The sequence below is a fragment of the Sesamum indicum genome, unplaced genomic scaffold, assembly GCF_000512975.1.
Source record: "Sesamum indicum cultivar Zhongzhi No. 13 unplaced genomic scaffold, S_indicum_v1.0 scaffold00112, whole genome shotgun sequence".
Lineage (NCBI taxonomy): Eukaryota > Viridiplantae > Streptophyta > Magnoliopsida > Lamiales > Pedaliaceae > Sesamum > Sesamum indicum.
The window spans coordinates 429,084-445,445 of NW_011628046.1; positions in this window are offsets into that span (position 1 = coordinate 429,084).

The window sequence follows — 16,362 nt, forward strand, 5'->3', positions numbered from 1 at the left end:
AGTGGTAATATAATTTACGAATGTTATTAAAAATGATAGTTATAAATATATAAGGGGTTTGGTTAAGTGAATTCTTATGAATTATTTGGTAAATTAAATATATTGATTATACGTATAACATTCTGTTATAGGACGTGACGACAAAGTAGAGGGTTGAACAGTTCTCGTGAATCGAAGTATTTTGGGATATAAGATAAGTATAGCTAATTGGATTTATATATATATTTATATGTGTAGTATTGTATATATTATGTATATTGGTTTCTTGGATGCGAACGTGGATTTGGCTTTATATTATTATGCGTGGCTTTCGTATATTGATTGTTTATATAATTAGTTTTGGGTTATTTGTTAGATTACCATAATATTGGTGGAATTGTTATTATGTGTCATATGTGTTTGTAATGGTTGGACGTGAGAGTGGTATGATTACGTGATCGTATAATTGATTGTCGTATGAAATCAAATTGGGAGTTATAATTGAGGAAGTAATTATTGTAAAGAATAGAATGATGATTGTGAATTGAAATAAAAGATGATGCTTACCTAGTGGAAGCACAGTCAATGGTTTATGAAAATGTGATTGATGATGATATAATTGATAATGTGATTGATAATGAGATATGAAATATATATGATTTAAGCTAGGTACCATGGCGCGTAGAGTACCGGGGTATTCCGGGGCAGCAGGGAATATCCTGTGCTATTAGCTACACACTGGGGTGGTGTGGGGATACCATGTTTGTTGTGATGTCCTGTGCTATATTGCTACACAGCTGGAGTAAAAGAGTGTGGGGATATCACACAACGGGTATCTTGTGCTGTATATGATATGATGATGGCCGGCGAAAACCATTGACTGATGTACTCCAGCTAGAGTAAGTGGGGCCCTTAACTAATAAATGATAACCAATGAATATTATATCGTGAATTGATTTACAGTTGTAAGTATGTATTGCTGCTTATTAAAATATCACCTGACATACAGCTTGCTGAGCAATGAAAGAAATACTTTACAAGAACTTGGAAAAGGATGTTGGAGACAAAGTTGTTCTAAGGGATTAATAGTCCTTGGATCAATTGGAGGAGGTTCTGCTGGATTTATAGACTGAAGAAAACTTTTTTAGCTAATCACATAACTAACCGGAGATACCGGTTGAGGCGGTTTTGGAAACATATACAGTTATACTTGAAAGTTTCTGAATTCGGCTTCCATCAAGATGATTTGCCAAGTAAAAGTTGATATATATTCTGCAAGTTTGCAGGTTTCGAGTGATATTGTGTCCATTTGATTTTAGTTGGATCAGTTATAGTTGTTTGGATTTGAAAGGTTTTAAGCAGCATGAATTGAAAAAATCTTCATATCTTCATCAGATACCATGAGTTGTTCACTTATCATTTTTGTCAACATGTATTGGTTCTAACATGTCTTGGTGACAGGGACGAGGAATATGACAGAGGAAAGAGGAAGAAGGTAAGGAGCTCAAATATTAGCTTCGGTGGACCGAATTTATTCCAAGAAATCGCCACCAAAAATTCAAAAAGAAAGAGAGGGAAATTGGACAGATCGAGCTTTAAAAGCCAACCATTTAGGATATGATGGTGATGGAGCATTGGGGCATGTTGCGATGTTCCAAGACAAGAATCTCAATCCTCGTTAATTCCTCAGCCGGTTGCTATGAGTTTCTTGTTACAAGGCTTCAAATATGAGTTTTGTTATAGTTCCTCCTCGTAATCGAGTTTTTCCTTATTTTTAATTTTATTCTTTTCTTGCTTATGGCCTCATTTTGAGAAGAGAGGCAGGCTGCCAGGGGCTATAGTTTGAAGTGAATTGAGGACGACATGAGCTATGATCAGTGTAGTGTATAAACCCATACAGATTGTTCAGTTTACAAAATTCCCTCAAACAATCCGTTTTCCTTTTAGGAAGTTCGTGATTTTGCTTTGCATTGGATTAATATGAAAAGCTATTCATATAACTTGTGCACATGTATATATATATATATATATATATGTGTGTGTGTGTGTATGCCTGTATATTTGATAAATAATTAAAAGAAATATAAATATAATACAATGAGAAATACGTGTATTTTGGCTGAAGTGAGAATACTTTATGTATATCAAAATAGAGAGCATAACATTAAGAAAAGTAAAATCAAAAGAGAGAGAAGCTGATTTTAAGTGAGGTAATATTGTTTTTTCAGTTAATTTATTTTTAAAAAGAAATTATAACCTTTAAACAATATTAGTTTTTGTATATTATACATACTTTTTCAATTTAAGATATAAACAAAAATAAAATATATAAATATTTATAAAGAAAAAAAAGAAAATCAAAGTTATTGTCAACAGAATAAAATAATTGGTCTACTTGTATTAGAATGGCACAGAGTTACCCCTCGAAAAAAAACATATAATTAATTTTTAAAATAATCTTAGAAGGGATATAATTGTTATATTTAAAAATTGATATGGCAGTATTATTAACTAATGTTTGAGAATGTGGAGGGTTTTTATTTTTTATACTAGCCGTTGTAATACATCGTTCCTATATTCATATTGATGCGTACCAGAAATTTGGCCACACCACAAGGATCGAAGGATTTTCAAGAAAATTTTGAGATTATCGAAGAACTGCGCTGTACACAGAGGTTCGCACTCCAATACTTAAATTAATAACGATTTTATGAAAAAATAAAAGAAAAAACTTGAAAGAAAGTAAGAATAATTGTATAAAATGGTGATAAGGTGTATGTATTTGTATAGAGTGCAAAATATAAGCTTTGGATAGCTCAAAATTCGAGAGAAAATAATAAGTGAAAGTGAGAGTTTGAGCATGAAGAATGATGTTACCAGAAGCCTGCACAAGACCTCTATTTATAGGCTTGTACAAAGTTGGACACAAAGTCATGTACTAAGTTCCATACGCCATTAGAAAACTATTTGAATTAGCTGTCATACGCAACAAACCATTCGGGATTTGGATAAGTATTAGCTGAGATATGCGAGATGAACTAAACCCTACCAAATCTACCTAGAATCCCTGGAGTTAGTTATTCATAAACTTTCCAACTCATTTATGCCTGATTTACCTGGAACCATTTGGAGATATTTTAGGGTGACGTGTACAAATGAGTTGGCAAGATACATGACATGTTTTTCCAATTGTATGATGACGCATCCGGCTGAAATTAGCTTATTTCTTGGGTCTGTCAGTTTAGCAAGGTAGCAGGTAAACCTGTGGGCCTTTCTTCCCTACTGATAAGCTTCATCTGTCGCATTGGTGGGTCCTTATCTGTCCTGCTGATGAGCCAGCTAGTATGCTTATCTTGTGGGCTTGACCCAATAATTTTAAGGGGCATCACATACAATAAATAATTTTTCACGTTTTTAAATATATTATAAATAAGAGTAAAATATATAAACCAATACATTACGTTAAAAAAAATAATAAAGAAAGAAAAGAAAAATAATTGATCGTTTAAAGTAAAATTTGAGAAGTTGAATAAGTTAATTATCTTATCAATTAAAAAGCATTTTCGACTTCATAAAAAATTAATGTAGCATTGTCATTAACAACCGTTTGTGTGTATGGAGAGTTATTTCTTTTTATATTAATATAAATAAATAAACTAGCATTGATATAATGTCTCATGCCAATGTTCTATTTTTGGACACATTTGAGTTATATGTAATGATTGAGAACTCAACATTTTACATTTGAGTCGTTGCCTGTAGGGATCAAAGCCTATTAAATGCGTCTATTAGTGGTGTGTTGAAAAAATAACAACTTAAATTAATGGATATTTGATTGAAATCAATTAAATAAAAATTTATTTAAATTTAATGTGTTAAACTTGACAAATTAAATTTAAACCAAACTTCGATTTGATAAGCTTTTCAGCTTGACATAAACTCGATTCGATTAGTATAAAAATAATATAAATATATTAAAAAAATCAAATTATTCGATTATATTTGGTTTAATTAAAATTCATTTAAACTTAGATATTAATAATCAAATAATATTCAATCATAATATTTTAAACTTAATAATAATTTAGAATAAATTTAAATAATAATATGTTGGGCTCAAATCAAACTGTATACCGCCCTAGAAAAGTTGTCAGCCCAAAGAGATTGGGCTTTGGATCGATCGAATCAGAAACCACGCACGAAAACGATTACCGTCTTTTTGAATTGCTTATTCGGATACAGCATTGTTCAGTTTCTATCGAGAAAGTGGGAACCGCAACTAACTTCATATCCAATCAAGAAATCTACAGCTGCACAACCACTGAGATTATTGCAATTTGCCGTAACAAATTATTAAAGCGTTTTTCCTGCGTTCATTAATTGCAGATTCAGAGCTGTGAAAACCTGATTATGGTGGTTACAGTAATTCAATTATAGGTTCTGCCTTTTGCCAGGGATGCCCTTTTGCTTTAATTGCTTTTTCAGCGGTCACGCAAGAACATTTGGTGGGACATAGCGCAGATCTTGAATTCGCCTCTGTTTCGATTTTCTGCTTTAACTTTGAGCTGTGCTGTCATTCTTATTAGGTGGGTCAGTCGTGACATCTGAAACCAGAGTTTTTGATTGTTGGGTGTTAAATATTTTGGTCTTTTATCGGGATTTGTGTTTTAAATTGTGGTATGATTTTCCTTGAGGTTATGTACATGAGAATATCTAGTGAAGGTGAATATAAACTTTCGGAGATATCTATTACCTTTTGTGGTATATATATATTATTAATAAATTAGAATTTATTTTACGAGTTGAAAGAGAATTACTTATAGAATGAGTTCTGATTAGAGAAAGGATGAAATAGTAATAATTGGATGTAGCGGGTAGGTGGTGCTACACAACATATGTGGGAAAAATTAATTTCCCGCAAAGGAGTGAACCCAGACAAGACCATAATCAAACGTCTGGATGTTAGAAGGATCTAAACCAGAAGATGTCAGAGAATGGTATCATCTTGGAGCTCTTACTTCAATTCATACTATGTAATCGAGTTTTCAAGAAATTTCAAAACTTCCGGAGTGGATTACTGGGGCGGTCTTTGATTCATGGCAAAACAACCCCCACTTGAGGAGAGGCGATGTTCTGGAGATAAAATTTGTTTCAGTAGCTCCAGAAACTGCAGGAAAGGGGTCTCATCCAACATTCCATTTCATGAAGCTGCAGAGACCAGATATGGTAGATTTCAACAAAATCAAAGCTGCCTCAGGAGAAGCTCCCTTGCTATCAGCCATTAGTGAAGATAGTATCTCTACTAGGAGAGCTTTGAGACTATGGATCTATCTAACAGAGATGGACAAAGTCAAATATCCATTCAAGATTTTCTCAAATAAAGTGAATGGATCATTCATGTTAAATTTCATGATAGGAAAAAGCACGGAGTTTACTGAAAGCTTATTCGAAAAAAAGAGGATGTTAATTTGAAAATATAAGCTACCAGCAACCGAAGCCATAAGGATGAAGACGTGTAACATGTTACATGTTGGGCAATGGCATAACCATTTGTGCCCTTGCTGCGAGAAACAAGAAAAGCCCCTATTTGGGACAAAGATTCTGGTTATGAAAAATAAACCCGAACCAGACCAAGATAAGGGAAAGAGAAAAATTTTTACCAAGAGAAGTAAAAGTTAAATGATGTAAAAAATCGAGAGGATAAGACTGTCGGCAGAAAATAACAAAAGCAACAGTCAGTAAAGCAGGCAGCTGGAAATCATGTGACCGACAAACCATTATGACAGACAGCTGGAAATCACAAGGCGATGACGAACGCAATGACGTCATCACAAAATACGTTTGGAGTCCCAATTTCAAGTCCGTGAACGCCTATAAATAAAGATGCAAGGAAGCGGAAGGGAATCATCAGAAAAACTTCTCCTACTCTTCAAAGCATTAGATTTCTGAGTCTTTTTCAATCTCCTGTAATATATTAATCTTCCAGTTTATGGGGGTTTTCCCAACAAGTCAAGTCCTCTACACCATGAGAGGCTAAATAGTTGTCTCCTCCAACGGAGGAATAATATCTATGTAATATTATCTATATTTCTTCAATAAAAACAAGGCTTCTGTTCAACTTGTTTATCCAAAATTGTATTAAGTTCCTATATTAGAGTCCCTTTTACACCCTAAGGTAGGAAACGAAATAGGGTTGTGCTGTTGGTTGCTGAAGGAGCCAAGTACCTGTGAACCATCTGTTGCGGTAGTGTGGTTGGAAGAAGTTCGTAAAATTGAGGACTTGGAATACCCCGAACCAAGAGGTCAAAGCAAAGTATGAATTTATGTGGTCTTAATCTATTTCAGAAGCATGTTGGGCCTAATTAGGAGTATAAAATGGACTAGGGTTAAAATCTAGCTAGAAGGGCAAAAAGGTCATAATCTGGCCAAAGGGCATAAATCGCGCACAATTTGATAGATACAGGGCATAAATTACGACTGTGTTTATACGGTCCTTGTTTTGCCACTACCCTATAGATACGGGGCAGTAATTGCATTTAAGCCTAATAATAAATGTGATTGTACTTCAAAAAAATCTGTCAAAAATCTTTAATAAAGATGAAATATTATACACTTGTCTAAATTTAAATAATAAAAAAAGAATAATTATTTGAATAAAAGTTTCAAGAATCTTTTGGAGTAAAAATAAACATCATAAACTTTTATACATTTAAGTTTTTTTACTAAATATAAGAAACAATCAATTACAAAAATCGAATCGCAAGACAACATACGAATAAATGTAGCAAAAAGAGAAATTGCTAAATTTGCAATGACTAACAACACGCATTTTATTTTATTTTTTTCAGTAAAGAAAATTTCATTAAGTTAAAATAAGTACAATAGTACAATATAACTTGTTTAATCTAATCGGTTTTTCTCGATAGACCAAGGAATCCGCCATAAGCGGTAAAGCGCACAAGTGCTAATAGCAGTAGGTAATTCTACACTAAGAATCCTCTGCTGCACATTTTGAACAATCAGCGCACCCACAGTGCGTGTATTTCCATGAACTCCATCAAATTGCCTAATGTTGCGCTCACGCCAGATATGGTACACGCATGAGGCCATAAGAGCGCGGTAGGCCGTAGAAATATAGTATTTGCCTCTCCATCTGCGAGCAGTCCATAAGACGTCAGTAGCCCAAGCTCGGTTTGGCCGATCGAATCGAAGTGTGCATCGAATCACCCTCAAGCAGTCACGTGAATAAGTGCTGCGAAAAAATACATGATCATGGGTCTCATCAGCACCATTAGAATAGAGTACGAAGGACCTATTAAGATGAGCCAACCAAGGCTTATCCATAGTAGAGAATCTACCAAGGATCGCTAGCCATAACACAAAAGCATGTCTAGGGGTTTTGAAGCGGCCCAACAATAGTGAAGCCCAGCCTACCTTGGGCCTTTCACCCTGTAGTGGATGAATCATCATAGCAACTGTTAGTTGTGTATCACTTGACCGCCAAAAGATACGAACAACCCCTCTATGGATGGGTGGAAGGGAATGCAAGAGCTGTTAGGGAGTGAATGTCAGTGAAAGAGGGACAACACCGTCGCCCATGTAGAAGGAAAACCGTAACCTTCTGAGTCTCCATAGTTTTTGTAAGTCGAGGGCCCTGCGGGAACTGCTGGATGAGTGGACCAAGATCATGTCAAGGATCGCGCCATATCGAAAAAGTGGTTCCATCCCTAATGTAATAGTGAATAAAAGTCCGGAGACTAAGGGGCAGTAAGAACAGATACTAAAGACATGCCCTCCCATCCTTTGATGCGTTGATCCAGTTTTAACAGTAAGGGTCGGCAATTCGAAATAGTGAGCCGTGATGAGATAAGAGGAAGTCCCAAATATTTCATTGGCAGAAGTCCTCTTGGATGGAGTTGGTCAATCAACAAATCCCAGTTCCCCACAGCTGACCGTGAGATAATAAAGTTACTCTTTTGGGAGTTGACTCGAAGGCCGGACAAATCCCCAAATAAATCAAGTCCATGCTTAAGCACTCGTACGGACTTTTGCTCAGCCCGATAGAACAACAATATGTTATAAGCAAATTCAAGCTGAACCAATCTCAGCTGCTCACATCTCTAATGAAAAACAAACCTCTTATCTTGATCAATTAGTTGTTACAAAATAAGATTCGACACCTCCATAATCAAGACAAATAAATATGGGGACATGGGGTCTCCTTAGCGAGGACCCCGAGCACCAGTGAAGAAACCATATGGTTGTCCATTAATCCCAACAGAGAATGAGGTAGTAGTAATACATTTTTTCATCCAGTGAATAAGCCTGTCATGAAATCCAAAGAGCTGCAAGGTAGCAATGAGGAAATCCCATTCAACTGTATCATATGCCTTACGTATATCTACCTTAAGGGCACAATGAGGTGGTAAGCACTATTGATTGTACCCTATAAAAAGCTCCTGCACCAGTAGTATATTATCGCTAATAGACCCGGAGCAAAGGCTGTCTGCGCTGGACTAATAAGTTTATCCATCACTAAACTCATTCTTTGCACGATGATTTTAGTAATAACTTTATACAAAACATTACAACAAGCAATCGGTCTAAAGTCAGATATACGTGTAGGATTGTGTACCTTGGGGATGAGAGTCAGAACCGTAGCATTCACCTGTCTCAAGAGTCGGCCAGTGGTGAAGAAATTCCGAACAACCTGCGTACTTCAGCACCCACAATAGGCCACGCGGCTTGATAAAATCCCGAGGTATGCCCATCCGGCCCAGGGGCTTTATCAGCTGCAGTATCAAATATAGCCACTTTAACCTCATCATCTGATGCCAGGCGCATCATCACCCGAGTGTCTTCATTCGTCACAATGTGGCGTACCCACTGACGTAGGTACCGAAGGTCTAGAAACCTTCTGCTCCGCTCGCCTCCCATCAAATTGCCATAGAACCCAATAAACTCCTAGTAATCCGTATGGGTATGGCCAAGCTCATCATCAATTTGGAAAATTTGGCGTTTTGTATGGCGGTGCGTAATTTTTTGGAAAAATACTCGGGAGCATTAATCTCCTCCTTTCATCCATTGCATCTTGGCACGCTACTGAAGCATAACGTGCTCAAGCTGCACCGCTCGTGCTACTGAAGCATAACGTGCTCAAGCTGCACCGCTCGTGCATATATCTGCAACAATGCTCAAGCGACAAGAATAGAGAATTATGTCGTTCCATGCTGAGTAACAGCTCAGCCATATCAAGAAAGTCCTTGGCTAGCTGAACATTACGTGACAAATCCCCCTTATTCCATCGCTGCTGTCGGAACACGGGCTTTAATACTTTGAGTATACGCACAATTGAATACATTGAAAGACCCACAATATGATGCCGTCAAATATTCTGCACACTAGGAATAAACTGGAGTATAAAGCAAGATAGTTATAAAAAGAAAACATACCTCCCAACTGTTGTTGGGTGTCCCCTCTGAGAACAAGGAACGAATAATCGGAAGTATGTGGTGTGAGGCTTATGTAGGAAGCCCTTGGCCATCTCATCACCCACATTTCATTCGGTCCAATCGCTTCCATAAACTATGGGAATCAGTGCTACAGTTGTGCCACATAAACCATTATCCTTGCGTAGGCAAAGAGAGCAAGCCAGTATGCACGATATAATCATTAAACTCATCACTAGCTAGTCGGTTGTCACTTGCTTGGCCACATACTTCACTAGAATCGCGCACCATATTAAAATCACCTCCTACCACCACATCTCCTCAGAACACTGCCCTGTAAGCGTAATAAGTGCCTACCAACGGCGGGGACTAATATCGTTCGCTCCATATACAATCGTAATAGTATAGACACTATGCACTTCCTCATACGGACACGAAAGTGGATATATTGGGCACCAATATCCATAACAGTGACAACAAGTAAATCATCATTCCATGCAAGCCATATTCGATTCCCACAACTCACATAATTAGTAAACCACTTCCAAGGAGGAAGGGTAGCAAGCTGGATACATACTGCATTAGTCGCTTGGACCTGTGTTTCCTCAACCAAGGAGGAGACTGCAAGTTGGTGGTTTCGCCTGTTGAGTCCTCTTACATTCCATATAGCTAAATTCAACATGGATTACTAGATGAGGGGCTGCATCTGTTAGGGCCCCGAGTATTAAGGTAGGTTAGTGCATCAAAAGTATTATGCATCAGAATTTTCTTACCTTTATCACATCTATTTCCCGTGTTAGGGACCCCCATGCTATCATCCATAGCCACCTCAACCTTCGGAGAAGGCGAAGGCAGTATGGTGAAATCGAAGTTGCCACAACTATTTGAGGCCGAGCACGCTGAACATACACTGAAACCGAGGGCTTCGAAACTTTATTGGTTGCACAATCATTCGTTACATGTCCCAGGCTCATACAAGTGGTGCATTTTGGAGGGAATCACTCATATTCTTCATCAACTTTACATGCGACTTCCCCCCCTCCTCAGTCGAAGACATGACAACAAGATGCTTTGGCAATTTCATAATAACATCAAGCATAACACACACACGAGCAAAATTCAATCTCGTGCATGCTCTAGTGATCGCATCTTGATAGAGCGGCCGTCCTATTCCACTTGCCACCATACTCAATCCCTCATTAGTCCACAATTCCATTGGCAAGTTTTGAAATTGAACCCACATCGGGACTTGTGTGTGTTTCAACTTTCGCATCACCATGCCTGGTTCCCACTTTTGCAAGACTATGGGTTGCCCTTGGAACAACCATGGGCCCCCCTCAATTATCTCCTCCATTGCCACAGTCGTCTTAAATCGGAAGAAGAAAAACCCATTTGAAGTTACTGTAACATCAATCAACAATGGCCATATGGATTTAACGTAGTCTTTAAGGTGATGGAAATAAGGACGTTTACCCAGAAAATATCCAATCGCCGTGGAATTCCATCGACGTAACCCATTTCTAATAGTTTTCAACGTAGGATGAATAACAATCTCTTCATTTTGCTTCGATGGGGAAACATATTACAAAGTTTTACTGGTCGAATTATGGAATGCATCTGCAATTTTGTCACTAACATTAGGAATATTCAAGCAAAAATGAAGGGGAATGTTACCGACAAAAAGTCCGGTCTGCGTCAAGGGCTGCACATGTACAGCGGCTGTCATGGGAGGCAAACCCACCACTGATGCATAAGAGGTTGTGGCACAATAGCAGTAGCAGAAACAATCATCATTGATAGCGCAGCAGAAATAGTTTCTATCATCGACAGCGTATGGACTGGTGACACAGCAGCATCCATCATCGAACAGGCCACCACCGACATTAAAACAGAAATCGACAGGGACTCAACCATAGCAATAGTGTCCGTTTTCACTGTCTGCACAGCAGAAAATGACGGAATCAAAGAAGGGGGTGCAAGGGCTGGTGGAGACGAAGTCGCACCCAAGTCTTGCTGGTATGGGGGCCGGCGAGCCATGCGCAATCCTCGCGCCAAACACACTGCCAAAACATGGCACAACTAAATTGGACCATATCGCAATTCCCACTTCTTTTTAAAAGTTTCCAGCGCCGTCAGGGAGGCAACATCTCCATCATCAATAATCCTAGTCACCAGTGTCAAGAATTGTACAATTTCGAAAGAAGAACAAACGTCATCCGAGCCAACAGGCGACAATATTCGAACGACAGGAACATGGTGCTCCTCAGTTGCAAGGACGACCCAATTATTGTCGGTTCCAAGCTCGCCCGGGGTGTTTTCGCGGCGGTCAGTCGCAGCAGTAATCAAGAAACCAATTTGATCCTCTCCCTGATGGAACTCGCCTCCTAAAGCGGCCTCACTGGAGTCCTCCGCCTCAGCTTCACCATCGTCTCCAAGAGTGCTGTGCGTGAGGGTTGAAGTGTGTGAGAGTGTAGGTGTGCTAGTGTGTGTGAGAGAAGAGAGAGTTTTAGGAGAGTCCATCTCTATGATGCAGGTTTTGAGTATAGTATATTATACACGCATTTCAATATTGAAATAATAATACGTACTTCAATATTAGTTCACTATGAAATAAAAAAAGAAAAGAAAAAGATTATCGATAAATCAAATGATAATTTTAATATTATTAAATGACAAAAAAATATTTTTCCAGAACAAAAATTCTACGATTTTAGAAATAATTATCTTGTTGAAGGTATTTTCATATACATTAGTTATCTTGGAACACAATTTTCGTGAATGTATTAAAGAGAATTATGGTGTGAGTTGAAGTAAAAAAACAATAGTAAAAAGAAATAATTGTGGTGTGAAGGATGAAAAACAAAGAATCCGTAAAAAGAAAGAAATATGGAGTATGGCGAAAGAGGAAAAAAATAATTTTAATTTTGAGTTTATTAAAAGTATAAATTAAAGTTGGTGAGAAGCAACAATAGTATTGAAATATTTTACTCAATTTTGTTACAAAAAAAAAAAAACACTTTTGTACATATCTATGCCATGCATGATTTGTATTAATGTGCATAAAAATAAATTAGCCCAAAGAGATCCGAGTGATCAAAAAAAAGAAGAAAGAAACGAGAGGTCCATAACATCCTAGGAGGCCCAAGTCATGCAGACCCAAGAACACTTGATAGACGGCCTTGAGGGGCGTCCCCCAGAAATCAGATTGGCAAAGGGAGAAAATTGAAGGCATACTCCTACTCGGACTCGATCAAGCTCTAGACATATTCGGCCTAAAAGGCCCATACACGTGGCAGCCTACTTTCCCACGTGTCATCTCACTCTCCTAAACGTACCTCATCAATTTCTAGGTCAGCATCCACATTGGACCGCATCAACTCTAGGAGGAGCCCCCAACAACTAGGACAACCCAAAAGAAGGAAGGCACCCCCAAAACCTAAGACTCCTAAACATAGAAGGGACTCCTCACAAAATAGAAGTTCTAGCATGAAAGGGGTCCCCTCCTAGGCAAAGACGTGTGGTTGTGAGCCAATTAGTTGAATATAAGATTCTTGCCTTATCTCCAGATATTTCGCCACTTTTTTTTAGAATAAAGGTAGTGTCTAGACCCCCAACAGGAGGGAACACCCCCTCTATATATATAGGTGCAGTCCCACGACGGGGACATGTTAGAATATGTGACCAAAAGACAATTAGATTGGTGTATATGTAATCTATTCTAACAACAACTCGATTCTATGTAATATTATTCAGTGTATAAAATGAGCATTCGCTATTGGCATTTCATTTATTGCGCTCATTACACGTTCGTTGAATTTCTTTAAAACATCACAACAAAGTGAATTAGACCACTTTTACAACCGTGTAACAGTTGGACTGTGCATTGGATGAGGGTCATGAAACCAACTACCAAGGATTGGGTTTGAAATGTTCCAAGTCGAGTACCTCGAGAATGGGCTTCGAGTGTCCTATGAAGATTTGCATTAAGAGTCCCTTTTGTTTAATGAGTGTCGTGTTTCATCGGCCACAGATGTGGGACGTCTATGCGATCTAAGTGGGTCGATTGGCTAGGTATCCAATTGACTGAACTGATTTGCGGGGATCGTCATATGGAAGCCTTGGAGGCTTGATCAGTATGACTCGAATCCCCAGCTCTGATAGTACTAGAGTATTCCTCCGACTTGGGGAATCACGGCAGTCACGTGCATGAGATGACTGTATTTTGGATTTGTGCGAGAGGTGATCGTGTCCCATACATGATCATTGTAATCCTTGTCCACTACAATCAAAGCATCTAGCGAGGACAGTGAGTTCCAAGAAGAGGATCCATCCCCTGTCAAAACGTGACAGAGGTACCTTCTATGCACTTGGAGATGCATGTGCGCTCTACAAACCTGTGACCACAGTCATTGGTCGAATAGGAAAAGAGGTTCCTATGTCAAGCAATTTGGCGTAATACGATATCAAGTATTAAGCATAGACGCCTATTCTAGGATGGAACCAACATCCAATTTCATATCCTAAACTAAGGCCGAGAGACGTTAGATAGAAGGACCATATCCGTATAGACTCGGGAGCCTAGAAGTTCACATGGATATTCGCCTAGTCTCTAGTGTCATCGATCGTTGCTAGACGACCACCCATGATGACAGGCTTTCTTCATCAATGGTTGATCGATAATTATTAATTAAATTAGATTTAAATAATAATAGTGCTTGACACTAGCGAAAGTCTACTTGAAAGGTGAACCTAAAATGTCACACACAAATCACCAAGAAGGGATGAGAAATTAATTGGGAATTAATTCGATACGTAATTGGATTACTTATAAATGAGAGGGTCCATTGGATGGAGGAGCCCAAGAATAAATTAATAGGATTAATTTATATTGGGCTTGCCCTTATTATTTAATAAGTTTGACTTATCAAATAATAAAGGCTTATTGTCTCATATATTTAATTGGATTAAATATACCATGGACTTAATTATGTGGGATTTAATTAAAATTATTTGGGCCTTGTATTTTATTTTAAATAAAATCAGCAGAAGCACCCCCTAATTAAGTTGATGGAAAAATTCTAGGAAAGGAATTATTGACTAACAATTTCACTTTTGGAAAGTGCCATGTTAGTCACCTTTTATTTGAAATAAATGATTTATTACCTTATGCATGGTAGAATGAACCTAAACACATTATAGTACATCCATACAAGGTATATATGTATATTAGTTATTTGGAATGACTAATGAATATATAACACACAACAAAATTAATTTCCTACCCTAAGAAATCCACTTGGCCGCCCCCTCCTCTGAAGCACACTTGGTGTCTTTTTCTTCCCAATTCTTCTACTTAGCAAATTGAGTTGAGGGATTTCTAATTTCGGTGTGCTGTGGACGCATCTTTAGAGGACTTCTATGTTACAATCTTGCGTGAACGGATCAAACAAAGAAGTCTCGAAGTAAATTAATCAAAGAGGTAATACTTGATTTGTGATTTTTTTGTACCTCTCATTTTTGTTTTACCATTAGCCCCGTTTAATTTTTATTAGTGTTATTACTAACTACATCGAACGCTCGAGAACTCTAAGGGTACACTCCTTGGAATTATGTTTTTATTACGTTTTATTTTTAATTTACATATTTTTATGATACCGCTTCTGCTTGTGTGTTTCTGGACTGATCAACTCACATTTCTTGGTGCTTTCAAGTGGTATCAGAGCCCAGTTTGATGTAGGGGTTATGATTTTATGTGAATAAGCATGATAATATGATTTTTAAGACTTTTGAAGCATGATATTTTTTTTCTTGTTCTTGAATAATTATATGAGAAAATTAACTTATTTAATTTTTTCAATTTTGGATGATTTAAGTATTTTAAGAAATACTTGTTTTTAATTTGACTTAATGTGTGAAAATAAAAAGAAAATTGGCACTCTAGAAGTGGGCGAGAGCCTGTGCGCAGCCTGGCCAACGTGCGCACTGGAAGGCAGTGCGCGAGCGAGCCCGCGCGTGTAAGCAGTGGATACCACATGCGCGTGCGGTGCGCACAGGCAGTGCGGCCGTTGGGTTGCTGATGTAGTTGACGGCCGACGGCTGGGCCGTTTTTCATAATTTTTTTGGAAAAATATTAATTTTTGCCAGTTTAATTTTGAAGAAAATTGGATTTTTCCCAAATTAAATTTCTGCAATTAATTTGGTTGTTTTTGGTGTGCATTTGATGCACGGGGCTTCATCATCCCTTTCAATTGCAAATTTTAAGCTTGTTGTTTTCTACATATAATTATTTGTCGTGGTATTGGATATCTCGATATTTTTCTGGGATATTTATTTTCTTGTTAAATATGATTAATTGTTATTATGTGCGAGAATGAATGTGAATGGATGATCACAGAGCCCAAAGCCACAGGTATGTCTTTTTATTTTTGTTGAGTGGGCCCGTGTGCGCTTATGATTGTAATTTCTCCCTTGGAATAATAAGGCTAGCTATCTCCCTCCTAATGTACTCCTCCAACTTCTGATCGAGGTTTCTTTTTAAATTATAATGTGAGTAGTATAGGATATTTCTGGTGAGGTTTTTATTTTGAGCAAGCCCGTGGAGAAGAAGGTCGACAGATAAGGAGGCCCACGGAGAAGGTGGCACATGGAGGTATCACAAGACGCATCTATATGTTGATGGGTACTATATTTTATAATAGCGTAGGGCTACCTTAGACAGTCCTTATACTCATTGCGGGCTCAGTGGGTCGCATAGGTTGGGCTCGTGATCATCCAACAGGTGTATGCTAGGTTTCACTGCAGGCAATACGTTAAATATTTGATATTTATGCATGCAATGTTAATATGTGATGAGGTCTTGGTGTAAAACATAATAATAACTCTCACTTGGTTGGACCAAGTTAAATATTAAGCCCAAAATGAACTTTGATCAAAA